This window comes from Diabrotica virgifera, chromosome 5, assembly GCF_917563875.1.
Source record: "Diabrotica virgifera virgifera chromosome 5, PGI_DIABVI_V3a".
Taxonomy (NCBI): domain Eukaryota; kingdom Metazoa; phylum Arthropoda; class Insecta; order Coleoptera; family Chrysomelidae; genus Diabrotica; species Diabrotica virgifera.
This window is the reverse complement of record NC_065447.1, coordinates 247082564-247101376: the sequence shown is the minus strand read 5'-3', so window position 1 is coordinate 247101376 and position 18813 is coordinate 247082564.

Genomic DNA, 18813 nt, shown 5'->3' with positions numbered 1-18813 from the left:
TTGCTGAAAACACTAATCAAAAGGATGAACCAGTTCAAGAGGCCAAGTGTTTGTTGAAAGACATGTCAAAAAAAGAAACATTTGTAATGTTATAACGCTGTCAGTAAATCATTATAGAGAGAAGAGATTGAACTTAAAACTGCAGATAGAGGATGGAGATGGAGAACCGTTAACCGAGCTGGTTTTGAAGGGAGAAGGAGGAGGCCTTAAGGGGCCTCATAGCTAGGGTTGCCTAGTGGCCTCCTAGCTTGGGTTGCCTAGGGGCCTCAAGATTCTTAATCCGGGACTGCCTATTATTTCTCAGTAGTTGGCCTAGTCCTAGTTATGTTGTTTTTCTAACTTTCACTGTGTTGAAAAGTTTTCGTTCTTTGTCTATTCTATGCAGCACTTGGTCGTTTGAGGTGTGCGATGTCCATGAAATCTTGAGGATTCTCCGGTAGATCGACATTTTAAACTCTTCCTATTTATTTACGGTTGATGTTTTAGGGTTCCAAGTTTCAACTGCACAGGGCAGAGTCGACCAGACATAACATTTTGATAAACTTGTTGAATTTCTACTTTTATTCGAGAATTAAAAGCAGCTTTTTGATTTTTTCGAAGGATTTTCTAGCCTGTTTTATTCTCGATCTTATTCTAGATCAGGATTTAAACTTCTATCGATCCAACATCCCAGGTGTTTTAACTTGTTGACCTGTTCTAAAATGTGCAAGGTTGAGTTATATTTTGATATTTATGGATTGACATCACTTTGGTTTTCTTAGGGCCGGTTGTTCGAACGCTAATAAGCAATTATCATTATCAAATATTTAATTACTGTCACCAACTGTCAATGTCAACTTTGGTTGGGTTGCTGAAAACATAATTGATTATAATTATGAGATTAGTTAATCAATTAACATAACAATTATTAACATAATTGATTAACTAATTTCATAATTGAAATCTATAATTATGTTTTCAGCAACCCAATCAAAGTTGACATTGACAGTTCTGACAGTAATTAAATATTTGATAATGATCATTTTTGATTAGCGTTCGAACAACCGGCCCTTAATGTTTATATTCATGCCAAATTGGTCACAGAACGAGTTGGTCTTGTCGATGAGTCGTTGTATGCCCAAGTCGAAATCCACAATTAATACCGTATCATTGGCGTATCCACTTTCACTCCTCTCTTGAAATCCTCCAAGAAATCCTTTAAATAGAAACTCGGAATAAAGATTAGATAGCAAGGGTGACAAAATACATCCTTGTCTAACTCCTCTCCTAATTTCTACTGCTGCGGACGTGAAACCTTCGATTAAAGGTTTAAAGTTAAGAACTAATTGCTTTGCTTTTTAACTGACTAGAAAACCACTGCCAAACTCGTGCCGGGTGGTATGTCGACTACAGTATATATTGCAGTCCCTTCTCTCGATAATCCCTGAAGCAATCCATCTAATCTCTTGAATCTCTATTAAAGTTTGTTTAGCAGAAAATGGTTGACTTCAATTAGTGCGGTCGTAAATATTATTAAATTTATCTGACTTGGCCCATTGTTAAGACCGGTCCGGAGCGATAAGCGAACGAGGTAGACAAAGTTGGTCTTTTGACAATTAACACTGACTAGACGGTACTCCTATAATAAAGCAAAGGATCCACAAAATTTTTACCTGAAATATGTAAATGAAACATATTTAAATTTTACCTGAAACCGGGCCTTTTATACTATTATCGGTTAACCCCGGATGTTTTAATTGAAGTCAACCATTTACTGCTAAACAAACTTTACATGGACTTTAATTTTATCCAGTTCTTGTAGCAACAATCAAAGTTTTGTCGTTTGCTAGGTCGTAGTGAATTAAACAGTCAGGCTCTTCTTCTTTGTGCTTTCATAACAATATTTTTAAAGGAAGAGGTCGTTAATCTTTTCCAATTCCCTAGTGTTCGGATAACCATTTCTCCTGCTCTCGTTAGCTTTAATCTGTTTCCCACTGCGGTTGATTCAGTGGCGGATCTAGAAATGTGCCTTAAGGGAACTTTACTTGGGGATGGCGGAATTTCCAATGAAACATCAACCCAAAGGCATAAAAAGATAAACCCAAACTACATAAAAGACATAAATAATAACTTATATGCATACGGTTGAATTAGAGGGTTGAATTTGTCGGTTTATAGTTTAAGTTTCATATGAATTTTGGACGTTCTTTGCACGTTCTATGTAGATCCGCCACAGGTTGGTTACCACAATCTTGCTCCACAATTTCAAGGTTTCTCAGGTTACCGGAGTTCAACACGTGAAGGTGAGAGTCGGAATAGAGTAGGAGAGGCTAATGAGGTCATATTTTGCGCATGAGTGACTCCAAAAAGATATGGTACCGATCTTTTAGCTCCAGGATTATATAAGATGGTACAGGGTTCCTGAACGACCAATGAGTTGCAGTACGACCGGTTTATAACAGGCTTTCGAAAAAAAAAACTCACTCTACAGGGTGATTGATTAGTAGGGTAAAGCTCAATAGCTCCGCTATAGTAATAGATAGAAATAAAAGTTAATAACAGAAATTTTAGCCACCTTTGAGCTTCACATTACAAAATTAGTTAGAATGTTACAGGGTGTTCGATAACACAGTGGCAGACCTAACTTATGTTTTTTAACCCGGCACCTGCCACGTGGGGTGCTACCAGCACCCCATAACACATTTTTATCAAATATTTGGTATTTCAAGTTTGGTAACGGAGCTGTGCGTCATAGTAGCTTTCTATAATATTATATAGCATAGATGTGTTAGTGTTTGAAGTAGTTATTTAGTGTCATTCTGAACTTATAGCACTAAAATCGAATTGGGGTGTCATCATCTGGCACTTTAAGTTTTAAATTTTTTTTGTATTTGTGATAACAGGTCAAATTTACATTTTTTATTGAAATAACTGATTTAAATTATTAATATAGACCCTATACTCACTAAATCTTAATTTTTTTAGATATTTTACTTGACTTCATTTATTATGGCTTGGTACTTGCTAATTTGCTTATAACACCTTTTTCATTTTTTTTTTAACTTTTATAACATATTAGTGGCTAATAAGTTAATAAAACATGTTTTTTTATATTCTTGTGTTACTCAACACATTATTTTGTTTTTTAAACAAGTAGATCACAGAAAATTTTTAAGGGGTGCTGTGAGCACCCTACGTGGCAGTTGGCGCCTTGCAAAGGCACGTGGCAGGTGCCGGGTTAAATAGAATACCCTATATTTTATTTTATATTCGAAATCCTGTTAACTTCTTCTTCACAAAAATATAAAAGTTTCTAATGTTATATAGGGTATTTACAAAGTTATAACCAATTTTGTATGAAAATCGTAACAAGTTCAACTCCCTGTATAAATAAAAATAAGCAGAACAGCAATGGTTTATTAATGCCATATTTTTTTATTTATTGTCAAAATTTTTAAGAATTATTGATATTGCTAATTTTCTATATATCAAATACAGGGTGAGTCAAAACGCAAGTACATTATTTTCTCAGTAATGTTAAATGGAACTCTCTATATTTTATATCATTATTAAAAAGTAACATTAACGTACTTTAATTTTTATATAACATTCCCTATGCCCAAATTTATTAGGTTTCGAGATATTTTCATTTTTCAGAGCAAATTATTTTAGGTGTTTAAATTTATCTAAATTTTAAGTAAGCCATAACTGAATTGACAATTGAAGATTACCGATTATCAATCCGGTAATCAATGTAACATTACTGTAGCAAATAAAGAAATAAAAATAATTTATTAGTAATACATTTTACAAACAAAAACACAACCACTACATGCAACAATTTTGAAACAATTAAAAACTATCTTTTTATGTAATAAATGCAACAAATAAACAAAGAAAATTAGTAATAAATTTTACAAAAAAACACACAAACACAAAATACAATATTTTGTGAAGACAATTAAACACTACTTTTGTATGTAAATATAACAATGTAACAAATAAAGAACGAAACATAATTTATCAGTAATACATTTTGCAAAAGAACATGTTTGAAAAAATTAGAAGCTACTTTTAATAAAATATTTTTAATATTTAATTACACAAGGTGTTCAAAATTATATCCTAACACATTTATGTACGCCTAAAAACGATCATTGAATGAGCTACTTACTCTACGGAGCATTTGTAAATTAACACATCGAAATACACTTTGTATTCTATTTTTCATCTCATCCCTTGTGGTTGGAGGTATTTTATAAACTTCATTATTAACGTAACCCCAAAAAAATTAGTCCAGTTTATTAAATTCTGGTGATTTGGGTGGCCACGCTACTGGTCCATTGAAAAATAAAAATATCTCGAAAACTAATAAATTTAGACGTAGGGAATGTTATCTAAAAATTAAAGTACGTTAATGTTACTTTTTAATAATGATATAAAATATAGAGAGTTCCATTTAAAATTACTGAGAAAATAATGTACTTGCGTTTTGACTCACCCTGTATTTGATATAAAGCAAATTAACAATATCGACCATTCTTGAAAATTTTGACAATACGTTAAAAAATATGGCATTAATAAACCATTGTTGTTTTGCTTATTTTTATTTATACAGGGAGTTGAACTTGTTACGATTTTCATATAAAATTGGTTATAACTTTGTAAATACCCTGTATAACATAACAAACCTTTATATTTTTGTGATGGAGAAGTTAACAGGATTTCGAATTTAAAATAAAATATAGGGTGTTCCATTTAAAAAGACATAAGTTAGGTCTGCCACTGTGTTATCGAACACCCTGTAACATTCTAACTAATTTTGTAATGTGAAGCTCAAAGGTGGCTAAAATTTTTGTTATTAACTTTTATTGCTGTCTATTACTATAGCGGAGCTATTGAGCTTTACCCTGCTAATCAATCACCCTGTATAATAGTTGAGTTTTCATAGTAAGATTTCAAAATCAACAAATAGCATAAACCAATAAAAACGTATAAAATATATATATATATTATTTTTGTCTCTATATTTACTTTTTCCCGTAATTTTTTTCGAGATTAATTTCAAACTAAAAACGGCAACACCGCACAGTAAAATTTTACTTTCTGTATAAAATTTCATGGGATGGGAATTTCTTTGGACCTTATAGGAGAGTAATAAAAGTTGGTTGTTTCCATATGCGCTTTTATTGGAGGGGGTCACTTAATTTTACGATTATGACAGCAGATTTCTGATAATCTCTGCCATTGTAATTTTAACATTTTGGAATCGAAATTTGTGGACGGTTTTTGAACATGAAAAGGAAGTTGGAACACGTTGTTTGTCACATCTTTATTTTATACTTCGGGTTTGTTGTGTATTGTAATGTCAGATGTAGGTGGTAAACATGGTACATGTTTTTTCTTGAAAATCAAAACAGGGCCGGCTTTTATTTGAGTGGTAGTCGGTAAAAATTACATTATCTTAAAAGGTTTTCCAAAGCACGCTTAATTTTTTTTGATATGCAGTAGAACGTCGATAATCCGGACGTCAAAAATCCGGACCGTCAATAATCCGGATTTGTATCTAGCAAAAATATCTGATTCTTTTAAAATAAATTAAGAACTTAGCTGCGAAAAACGAACCTCTACCGCAGTTCAAAAATATTTTACACATTTTTTTAAAAGCCCAAATAGTGTCATGATGTTTTTACTGTACACATGCTGCTATTATAAATTAATTACAATACAGTGTTTAAACATAAAAAATGTTTTGATTAATTTCACCTCTAGACACTTTACTGTACAAGAGAAAACATAAAATTTTAAAACGTTTGTGGTACTTTAATGTGTATATTGGCCTTTTTTTTCAGGTAATTTCGACAATCCGGATAATTTGATAATCCGGATGGGGTCCGGTCCCAATTAATCCGGATTATTGACGTTCTACTGTACATAGTAGGTATACTAAGTGACAGAAATCTAAATACCCATTATAATTTTTTTATTTATTTTGTTTTAAAATTTATTATACAGGTTTATCTTAGCAAAAACAATAAATGATTAGAATTTCACTTCAGTAGAAGTTTAGTAATAGGTACTGATCATAATTTAGCGGTGTGGAGTGCATGTGGGATTCTTGTTTTTTTTACAATGCTTAGAGTACCTACTAGCATGGGCGCCCATATAAAAATTTTCAGGGGGGGCCAGACGTGCCGATTATGCACATTACATTTTGTACACTATGGAATACAATATACAGAGTGAGTTTTATATAATGGAAACTTCAATTATCTCGGAAAGGGCTTGCACGATTTTTTATAGATTTTGGTGGTTAAGAGTTTTCTAATGCGGCCGATATTATAGTGGTAATTACATTGTTGTCAGAGTTTACATTTTCTGGAAATCTAATGAACTTTCTGATTTCAAATTGAAACCCTGTACATTTTTTGCGTTTGAAGTCCTTAAGAAATACTGAATATTTTTCATGTTATATTCCCTATACCTAAATGCCCTAATTTCGGAGTTATTGCTACATTTATTAAAAAAAATTAAACAAATTATAAAAATCAATTTTTTCGGCCCAGGTAATCATTATTTTAGGTTCTTTGAATCATTGTGAACAAAAAAGATCTTTTGTAATTTTTCTCTAAAATTAAGCGTTTCCTAGTTATAAACAATTTAAAACTGTAAAAAATCGAATAATGACGATTTTCAAGGTTCAAAAACACAAATAAAAAATATTATTTTTGAAACTGCGAAGTATCCAAATTCATGTTCAAGCCTTATTTTATCAGATACCGATAAAGTGATTTGAGCTTGTTTCATTTTAAAACGTTGTTTTTTAGTTGTTAATGCCCGTGGTCTCATATGCGCTTCATTAACAATTAAAAAGCAATGTTTTAGAATAAAATGGGCCAAAAATCTTATGGCGAGCTCCCAGAAGAAGGATTAAGCTTGAATTTAGGTACTTCGTAATTTCAAAAATTATATTTTTTACTTGTGTTTTTGAACCTTAAAAATCGTCATTATTCGATTTTTTCACTTTTAAATTGTTTATAGTTCGAAAATGATTAACTGTAGAGAAAAAATTGCAAAATACCTTTTTTGTTCCCAATGATCCAAAGAACGTAAAATAATGTCTACCCGGGCCTAAAAAAATTGATTTTTATAATTTATTTATTTTTTTTTAAATAAATGTAGCAATAACTCCGAAATTGTGGCATTTAGATATAGGGAATATAACACGAAAAATAATCAGTATTTCTTAGGGACTTTAAAACGCAAAAAATATATAGGATGTTCTATTTGAAATAAGAAAGTTTGTTAGATTTACAGAAAAATGGAAGATCTGACAACAATATAATTATCACTATAATATCGGTCGCCTCAGAAAACCTCTACCCACCAAAATCTATAAAAATTGTGCAAGCCGTTTTCGAGATAATTGAGGGTTTCCATACATAAAACTCACTCTGTATAGTATAAAGAACCCGAAAAGCTAGGAGGGGCCACGGCCCCCCCTTCCCATGGGTATGGGCGCCTGTGCCTACTAGTCCAGGCGGGTATGCTAGCAGCAGACCATAGCGGACATTTTCCATCTTAATTTATTTTTTTATGCCGGAATCACTTTAGGATGTACTTACCTTGTGGTCCTTGTTTCAATAAAAATTTGAGAAAAATCGAAAATGTTTGCTTTTTGCGCCCAAATTTTCGCCTATAACTCGAGATACTGCTCCAACAAAAAAATATGGAAGGTAAAAGTTGCGTTTTTCAATTTTACTAGCTATAAATTGAAAATTTATCGAAGTTATACTGCTTTACACGCGATATGAGGGTGAATTTTTATATGTTAAAACCTACGATCCCGGCGCATGCGCATTATAACTTTGTTCTGATTGGATGTTCAAATGACATGTCAAAAATTATCCAATATGGCAGCTGTAGCGCAGCTGTGGTTTGGACGGTTGACTGTTTGGTTATGTATGGTTGTTGCGTTTTAAAATTTGTGGGAAGAGAAACAACAAAGGTTAGTTAATAGTTATACTGCCTTTTTAAATAGTTTTCATATTATATTTTTGAAGTTATACTTCAAAATGTTTTAATTTATGTATGTATCAGTCCAGAAAAGGTGTGGAAAGAATATATTAGTGTTTTTAAATATATTTTTCTACAAACGTGTTGAAAATGCAATTTTTAGGACTCCATAGGAGCGTTAAAAATGCCACTTTAAGGCACTAGTGCTTTAAAATTTTTAAGGCACTGCAGTTAAAAGTGAATTGTCAAATTGTGAAACGTCAAAATATTTATATTTCATTTATTAACATTAATATTAATAATACAACTTGCGCAATTTGAAAAAGGTGGTTTAAAAGGTTTTTTATTATAATTTTGTGTTTTTGGATTTGTCTTCCTTGGGCGTAAAATAATAAAACATCTATTTTTATATTTCACTTGTCACCGTGATGTATAATTATGTATATCTGAAAGGTACGTAGCATGCGGCTTGATGGCCTTGTTGGTAGAGCATTGGACCAGAGATAAAAAAATCGCGAGATTGCGGGTTCAAATCCCGGACGATTCATATTTTTTCTTTTTTTTTTTTTAATATCTGGCATTGTTAAGTTTTGGTTCATTTTTGGTAATTATTGTTAATTTTTTGTATTGTAACTGTTAAGTAGGTATATTTATTTCGTTGAAATTATATTATAATAGAAGTATAACTTCTTACGTGCGTACAAAGTACACACACATTCTTTTTTTTTTTAGCAATAATTAGGAAAAAGTGCCAAAAATTGAGTTCCTATTTTAAATTCTCCTTTTTCAACCCCCACAGCCTTCATATTCCACCTATAGAGCGTTTCACGTTAAGAACGGAACGTTGCCGCTTCTAAAATAGGCCAATGTGTTTCTTATGTACGATAGAAGCGCGCCGATATCACGATTGTCACGCCGTACAAACATCACATCTTTGCTGTTTTATTTTTAAATAATTATTCTATTTTATTTTCTTTAATATTTCATTAATAATTATCTTCTGTATTCGTTTTAACTTACTCTTTCGTTAAAAACTTGTTTGGCGCCCGTTCTATAGGCAACTCTCTTTTCATCTAACATTTAAATCATCAACTGAACATACTTCATAATCTTACATTCTAGCATCTGATCTAATCGTGTGTTCCATAGTCGTTATTTCAAACTTCATGTTCTGTGTTGTGTGTTTCGCTGATATGACAGTGACACTTCATCGCTACTCCCTACAAACTGAAAATGGAAGGGAAGAATTAATTTATTTAACGGCATGAAATTCGAATATTAGATTTATTTTCCATCAACACTTATTCTCTTGGGGTGAGTTTTTCATACCTAGCTTTTTATAATAGTTTTATAGTATTTTTTTTTCTGTACCTAACCTTCCATGTCTACGATCACATGGTTAGTTTTAAATAACTATTTCTTTCTAATTTTCATATATGCAGGTGTAAATCAAATTTTAACTATTCCCCTCATCTTAATTCCACTTAATTTACCCTTGCCATCTACTAGTTTTTGAATACTATTTGGCAAAGGTACAATTTGGTTATTAACTTCTTGATTGTCACTTATACGCATTATATCTTCTAGTTTTTGGGATAAAAGATCACCGTCCTCCCTCCGGGAGCTTCAACAATCCTCAATCGCCGGTGATACAAGAACGAGGAACATGACATCTAGACTGCAACCAAATCATCTAGACTGCAACGACCAACACCTGTAGGCCTGGTGGCCCTGAACACCTACAACACCAGAGCCAGCTGCAGAACCAACAGCAGTACCATTCGACATCAAGAAGTTACCATCGAACCAGATACCCAAAAACCATAAGTATAATCCAGAAATTGTTAGTTTTTGGCAAGAATTTGAATATAGTTGTTAATGCATTTAATAAGTCATATTTTTATTAAATCTTTATTGAACAATAAACATGATTGGTTAAAAATACTGTTTTGTTTGCTTCCATTCTAAATTTTCAGAGTTCATATCTAAGATTAGGACAAGACGAACACACACCTCGAGAGACTGAGCTAAGCTAGGGTGTACGATAGCTATCTTAGCTGATTGAAATATTATTTTCGAATGGTATTTCAATTAGCTGGGGTAGTCTATCGTTGTCGTTTTCGTTTCACTGGTGCCCAACGTGGGGCACGAATCGTATCTCGGCAGTCGAGTCACCTGTGCCCGAGAGGTTTGGCAACACTGATCTCCATAAGCGCAATGTTTCGGTCTTAACGTGAAACAAAGTATAGAAAGAAAGTCTATAATACGACTGAAACGTGTGATAAATTTTGTTAGGATCGATTTATCCAAGGCAGATCAACAACAGATGCAGTTTTCATTCTAAGGCAGCTGATGGTATTTATTGATTTTGAAAAAGAATATGATAGAATTCCTCGAGAGGTTCTGTGGTGGACGCTCAATAAGAAAGAAGTGAGTTTCCGGTGAGTATGTGAAAGTATAAGTACATCAGGGCTTAGTGCTTAGTCCGTATTCTCATTAGTGTTAGATCAGATAATAAGGAAACTACTGGATAACATCTCCCGTGGCGACGTCATCAGACTACCAGCGATACGCTGATTAATATGGAAGGATTCAATCCAGGGCTCGCTACCCTGGAGGTAGAGGGTCTTGGACCGGTGCGAGGATGAGAGACCGATACTCAGGGTTTCCGCCTTCACATTAATGCAGTGGAGGGTAAGGTCACTATCTTTGAGAGTTAACAATGGCTCGTGAAAACGAGTTCTGAGGCGATAAAGCAGTGGTCGAGGTGTCCTCTCCACCCTCTCCACTCGCAGCAGAGCTACAGCATGCTGGCCAGATGGGGCTCGATTACAGAGGCCGATTACAAGTTCTGTTGTGTCACCTGCTGCTAAGATGGTGGACTACAAAGTGGAAAAATGGCTAAGTACTAAAACTGACAAAGATTTCAAGAATAACAGTTCAAAAAAGAAAACGATTTATGGGTTCGAAAATGTTATCAAGTTAATGATTAAACGAATATGTATGTACTCAACGTGAATATGGATGAATAAATTTTGCTGCCGTTCCTGTAACTTTGTTTCTCCTGTGCTTTGTTCTGTAAAAAATTACAAAAATCCAGATATCAGATCTACCTGTACCAGAAATAAATTTTGAGGAATATACCCAGATTTTGCTTCGCAGTTTTCTTTAACAACATTTGACAAACAACACGTTTCGTAGTGGGCAGTCTCCTATTTGAGAAAAAACAACTTTTTCGAACTTCGCAAAGGTGTATTATAATCGCAGATGTGGGATTTTGAATTACTTTCATAATTAAAGAATGTTTTCAAACAAAATGTTATGGTGGCGCTCTGGGCAGTGACGTATGCGTATACGCTTGAGAAGGAAACATTGATTTATTGTTAAATGCTTTTTTATTGTTTTAAATTCATTAATTTATTGTTAAATAGTCCTTTTATAGAAAAGAAACTATTATTGTTATTTTATATCCACAACTCAATAAAAGCAGTCACTTGTTAATTACCATTCATTCATTGGCCTATTAAACCATTGATTTACAAGTTCTATTAAAAGTTCAAGCTTTTGATCGGGTTCATAAATGCTGTTAATACGTGAGAGGCTTTGTTTTCAGTACAAGTCTTTTTCCAAAAATGCAGAGACCTCAATAAAATTGCGACGTATACGCATGTCTGATTGATTAAGAGAAATCGTTTGATGGAGTACAGCACACCAAGGTGTTGCAAATTCTAAAGGAATTAACAACCAAGATCTGAAAATATTTCGAAACCTTTACCAGAATCAAACCACAAATCTCAGAATTGAAGATGAACACAACGTGCCCAAGGCTGTATTTTGTCTCCTCTAATGTTCAATCTGAACTCTGAAAGAATATTTAGCTAACCTTTGTACGAAATTAAAAAACGGCATTCTAATAAAGGCGTACCAGTTAAATAACATCAGATATGCAGATGACCTCATACTAATTAGAAGACTTACAAGTCCTATCATGACAAAACCAACAAATCATGTATTACAGTCAACAATATGCACTCAATACAAAGGTAAAGAAGACAAAGCTCATGATAATCAGCAACAAAAAATGCTGGAGTATATCACAAAAAATTTCATATATTTATATCTGGACGTGTTTGGTAAAATAAATTGTATTGTGACGAATTACCGATAGCAAGTAACAGGTTCCGTTTCGACAGCCAGTCACTTACGGAAACATCTGGAATAATGACGCAGCGAACAAGCGAGGAAAGGATTTCTCATGAATGTTCGGCGGTCAAGGCTACGGATTACTAGGGATCGGCGGTTCAGTTTTTCTGGAACGTTCAAGAACATGTCTGGTATTTTTGTATTCAATATATAAGGATTTGAATTTTTAGGAGTATTTTAGTCTATAAGATAAATTCCGTCTGTACAGTTGTATAAATAAAGTCGTATATAAATACGAACCGCTTGTTTTGTTGTCACAGTATTAATAGCTAAAGCCAACAGTTGTTTTATGCGTTTTTAAAAGTTCTACAATAAAGTGGTTTCTAATGAAAAAGAGTGAATTACTGTTTTACTGGAAGTAGCCAATTTGTTCAACGATACTTTCCCAAACCATTCTCCTATCCATAAAGCGACGATACAAAAAATTGTAAATCACTTTGAGGAAATTGGACGAGTATAATATGGCATTTGAACAGGTAGACCAAAAACTGTTATAAATTACAATAAAATCACACGAAGCACACACACATGATGTAGGTCGTTCTTCAGTCTTGCGTGTATTACATAAGAAGAATTCATTTAAACCCTACAAAATCCAGTTGCTGTAAATATTAAGGCCATCGGTACATAATTAGCAAATATTTTACGGCTATCCCAACTTTTTCTGTCTTTACACGACAAATTACGTGTAGTAAAATTCACACTGGTATGGATATGTAAACATTACTAGAATGTCATTCTACTTGACAATGTCATCATTAACTCTAAAGAGATGGCTTTTGAATGTTCTTGGATAACTGTTATTTGTATAATTGCAAATTATTAATTCAGTTAATAAATGTGATTATTTCATTCATAGGAGATTCTGACAAATAGAAAGCTACAGAAATAAAAATTAAACTGATAATTTTTGATAATATCCCGTCGTCAAGTATATTACGTCAAATGCCCTTCGTTGCTACGAAAAAATACATTCAGTGACATTAATTACAATTAATGTTTTAAAAATTATAAAAGTGATGACTTTCAACAGTCAAATATTTATATGTTTAATTGTACTAATTTGTACTTACATAAATAAATTATAATAATAAAATTTTGGTTTTGAACAGTTTTATTCATGAAATAATCGCAGCAAATTGCACTCGATCTCTAAAATTATTATCGAATTTTTGTCCTCGTGACACTTTGACATAATTTCACTCGTCTTCGGCTCGTGAAATTAAAACTGTCAAAGTGTCACTCGGGAAAAATTCAATAATTTTAGAGCTCTTGTGCAATTACTACTGATTATTTCATTTATAGGAGATTCTGACCAATAGAAAGCTACAGAAATCTAAATTAAATCGATAATTTTTGATAATTTCCCGTCGTCAAGTATATTACGTCAGATGCCCTTCGTTACTACGAAAAAATACATTCAGTGACATTAATGACAATTAATGTTTTAAAAATTATAAAAGTGATGACTTTCAACCGTCAAATTAATATTTATAACAACTGTTTGTTTAATTGTACTAATTTGTACTTACATAAATAAATTACAATAAAATTTTGGTTTTGAACAGTTTTATTCATGAAATAATCGCAACAAATTGCACTCGATCTCTAAAATTAATATAGAATTTTAGAGCTCTTGTGCAATTACTACTGATAATTTTTTCACTAACTATGTATTCAGTAATTGTAATAATTTATATGTACAACAAAAACTAATACTCAATCGAGAAAAAAGGAAAAGTGTTAAAGTGATTTTTTAATAATATACTGTTACTATGGAACGCTTACAATTTTGAACATCTTTAACAACAAAATACTTGGATCACAGAATATATCCTGATGCATTCCCTGCTTGGATCTTCCATAAATAATAAACAATAAATAACTTTTATGCACGACCGGGCGATAAAGTCCATATTGTGTATACATTTGGCGGGCGTAAAGTGCCGCTTTAGCGCACGTGGGCCTCTTTATCGCCCGCCGGGCGGTAATGTTAGATGGCGGGTGTGGTTAGTGAAACACAAAGTTTTTATTTATTGTATTTTATTTTAATAAAGGAATTATAATTTTAGCAATCAAACATAAGTTTCCTACATCTATAATTTTATATTTATAACACAATTTGAACAATTATTTATAGAAATGTTAGGGTTTGCTACTTTGCTCTGTTGTAAGTTGCTATGAACTTCCAATAACTTCTAATAAGTATGATTTGTGGAAGGTGCATGCCCAAAAGAATCACCATATAAATTTGGACTGCAATCTGAGCAACTTGTAGATGGCATATCGGCATTGACAATTTTTAAGACGATCGGGCAAGGAATTTTGTATCTTTATTAATAAATGATCATTAAAACAGTCGTGCATAAAAATTTGTATGTATTTCGGGCGTAAACAGCGTTTATGGACCTTACGTGTTAATAGCCCTCGCTTATCGGCTCGGGCTCTTACTTACACGTCGCGGTCCATAAACGCCTATTTTACGCCCTTGATACATAAATAACTATTTATTAAGTTCACGTCTTAAATCAATTTTTTATCAAATCAATATTATTTAATAAACAACTCAAAATATTCCCGATGCCATGTCAAATATTTAAAACTGTCAGTGTCTTGTCATCATATTCTATTTGACTCTGTGCGTTGTATGACAAAGATAGCGAATGTTCGATTTGGAAAATATCACCACGGACATGGTGTCCATTTTTTTCGAATCTTGAAAAATCTAATAAATATTGTAGCGTGATTAGTGTAATTACTTCTAATTACAATAAAACTAGCGGTTCGTAATTTATATACGACTTTATTTATATAAGTTACAGACGAATTTATCTTATACACTAAACTTATTTACAAAATATGCCCGTATTTATACCCAGTTGTTATTCTGGAACAATCGACTCCCATCTCGAGCTATCGGCTTGTTCCGCCTACGTGACGTACCTTCCAGAATTCTCCGGCGTGGCCTAGCACATCCGATTACGTCATTCTCGAAGTGTTTACTGTTATACGGGGATCGGCCAAGATTTCTCTTCCGCTACACTGCTCCCCTCTTAAGATCTGAGCGTCTCGATCAGCAACTCTAAATGAAGGCCCAGGATGGCGGAATCTACACGACTCTCCAGCTCTGCATACACCCTTCAAGAAGAAATAACAGTCTACTGTCTTTGAAGGGTACGACATCTTCGGGTTCATGCAACACACAGTGATTTGTACACCAGTTCCTCTGAAGACCACTTCAAGCATGCTTCTCACAATCTTCCAATCCAGATTTTCTACTGCATGGCCTATTTTTGGTAAAGCCAAATTTTTGATGTCATAATTACACACGATTTTCTTCAAATTAGTTAGAGCACGCCATATGTTCTCGTAGCTTGGCGTGTCCGTATAAGACTTTCTGGTCACCATATACAGCAAAGATCGAGGACCATCTTCCAATCGCAGTACTCTTCCAATTTTAGGCTGCTGATTTCTTAACTCGTCCAGGCGGCCGAACTTTCTATTGAATACGGACGATATTCCTTTAGTCATCTCGAGGTCTTGGGCAACACAGTGGGCCAGAGAGACGTTTTCTGGAACACCAAACAGATCTTGCTGAACTTCTGTGGTCACGCCGAATCTAGCACTCTTTCTCGCTGCGTAATTTGACATAAATTGATTAAAACTTGGCTGTGCGACATCTTTCATCTCCTGTTGGAGGACTCGTGCTTCTTCTGTTTCATTTGAGCCAGCATATGGTGCAAGACGATTTATGTGAATAACTTTTGGTTTACCGTTTGGCAACTTCTTAATTCTATATATTACGTCATTTATTTTCTTCTTAACTTCATATGGACCTTCCCATTGTCTTTGCAGTTTAGGACATAAGCCTCGACGACGTTGCGGATTATAAAGCCAGACAAGATCACCTACTTCGAAGCTTTCATTCTTGCATCGAGAATCATATTGATCTTTCATTCTGTCACTGGCTATCTGGATGTGTTGTCGGGCAAGTTCATGAATGTTGTTCATTCGTAATTTCAGGCGGTCAACGTAGTCTTCGCCTGCAACATGTTCCTCGGAAGGTCCGCAGCCAAACTCTAGGTCGCAGGGCAACCGAACTTCACGACCCAACATCAGGCAGGTTGGTGTTTGACCTGTAGTTTCATTTACGGCCGAGCGGTAGGCCATCAGGAATAAATGAATGTGTTGGTCCCAATCTCGCTGATGTTCAGATACAACTTTGGACAAGTGTTTACCCATCGTTCGGTTCATCCTCTCGACCATCCCATCTGATTGAGGATGCAGGGGTGTTGTTCTGGTCTTATTGGCACCAATCAATTTACAAACGTTTTGGAAAAGAGCTGACTCAAAGTTTCGCCCTTGGTCGGAGTGGATTTCCAAGGGAACACCAAATCGGCTAAAGAATTCTTTAACAAGTACCTCTGCAACGGTAGCAGCTTCTTGATTTGGTAATGCATAGGCCTCAGTCCATTTTGTAAAATAATCCATGGCTACCAGGATGTATTTATTTCCAGCATCGGTTTCTGGAAATGGACCTGCAATGTCGATAGCTACTCTTTCCATAGGACTTCCAACATTGTACTGTCTCATGGGTGCTCTCTTTTTACCAGCCGGACCATTACCGGATACACACAGTTCACATTTTCGGCACCATCTTCTTACATCATCTTTACAGTTCACCCAATAGAACCGTTCTCGAACCTTTTGCAGAGTCTTCGTAATACCAAAGTGTCCACCTGATGTACCGTCATGCAACTGACGCAATACTTCTGACACTTTACTTTTAGGTACAATTAACTGAAGCTTAGATTCTGTACCATCATCGTTCTCAAAGGTTCTGTACAGAAGATCATCTTTTAGTACCAGGCAATTCCATTGGCTCCAGTAGGCCGTGACTTCTGGACTACATGCACTAATGTTCTGCCAACTAGGTCTCTCACCTTGCCGCATCCAATCCAATACTCTTTTTATACATGGATCATCTTCTTGGGCGTCTTGTAACTGTTGGGGCTGCCATTGCTCATTAATTACGGTGGTTCGTCTCACGGGGCAAAATCGTTCCTCTAATTTGGCACAGTGATTACAATTCGCACTGCATGGTCGTCTCGAAAGGGCATCAGCATTTGAGTGAACTCTTCCGGCCCTATGTTCTATCTCGTAATCATATTCTTGTAATCGTTCTAACCATCTTGCCATCTGGCCCTCTGGATTACGGAATTGTATGAGCCATTTTAGAGCAGCGTGATCGGTGCGAAGAAGGAACTTTCTGCCATACAAGTATTTATGGAAATGTTCGCAAGCCTTCACTACACCCAGCAGTTCTCTTCTGGTAACGCAATAGTTTCTTTCCGGTTTCGACAGGACTTTGCTGAAATAAGCGATGACTTTTTCCTGTCCGTCCTGGATTTGGGAGAGAACAGCTCCTATAGCACTGTTGCTAGCATCGGTATCCAAAACAAATTTTCCTGCCTGTCCCGGGTAGCTTAATATCGGTGCACTGATCAGAGCCATTTGTAGTTGTTCGAAAGCTTTTTGGCACTCTTCACTCCATGTATATTCTTTGCCCTCCTCCGTCAACTTTGTTAGGGGCTTGGAGATATTGGCAAATCCTTTGACAAATCGTCGGTAATATGTACATAGGCCAAGGAAACTTCTAATTTCATGTTTATCTTTTGGTACTGGCCAATCTTTAATTGCATCAATCTTTTCAGGATCAGCTGTTACACCATTACTCGCTACAATATGTCCTAAGTACTTAACTTCTCGTCGAAACATGTGACATTTCTTCGGACTTAACTTCAAGTTCGCTGCCCTCAATCGTTGAAAGACGTCTATTAGATTCTTGGCATGTTCATCAAAGGACCTTCCAACCACAATTACATCATCCAAGTAAACCAGGCATGTTTTCCATGTTAGACCTCTTAAAACGGCCTCCATTAATCTTTCAAATGTGGCAGGGGCATTACATAAACCAAACGGCATAGCCGTGAACTGCCAAAGCCCTGATCCTATCGAAAATGCGGTTTTCTCCCGATCGGCTGGCTCCATGTCTACTTGCCAATATCCACTTTTTAAATCGAGTGTGGAAAACCAACGAGAACCGGAGAGAGTATCCAATGTATCGTCTATTCTGGGCAAAGGATAACTATCTTTTTTTGTTACCGCATTGAGCTGGCGGTAGTCGATACAAAAACGCGTTGAACCATCTTTCTTCTTTACCAGAACTACTGGTGATGTCCATGGACTGTTCGATGGTTCAATTACTCCTTGTTTGTCCATATCCTTGATAATCTCTTCGGCCTCATCTCTTTTCGCAAATGGAAGTCGTCTAGGCCGTTGTCTGATTGGCTGAGCGTCTCCGGTATTTATTTTATGCGTTACTATGCTTGTTTTGCCCTTATCCTTCTTATCAATAGCAAAAACATCTTGATACTCTATCAGCATAGACCTTACTTTTTCCGTTCGTTCATAGTCAAGGTCTTGGCATCTTTCAATGATCATCTCGACAAGGTCTTTTGGATACTTTGACTTTGATGATTTCTCATTGGTATTCATAGAGCAAATTGAAGCCACGGGAACACACTGTCCGATCAAAGCTCCTCTACTTAACTT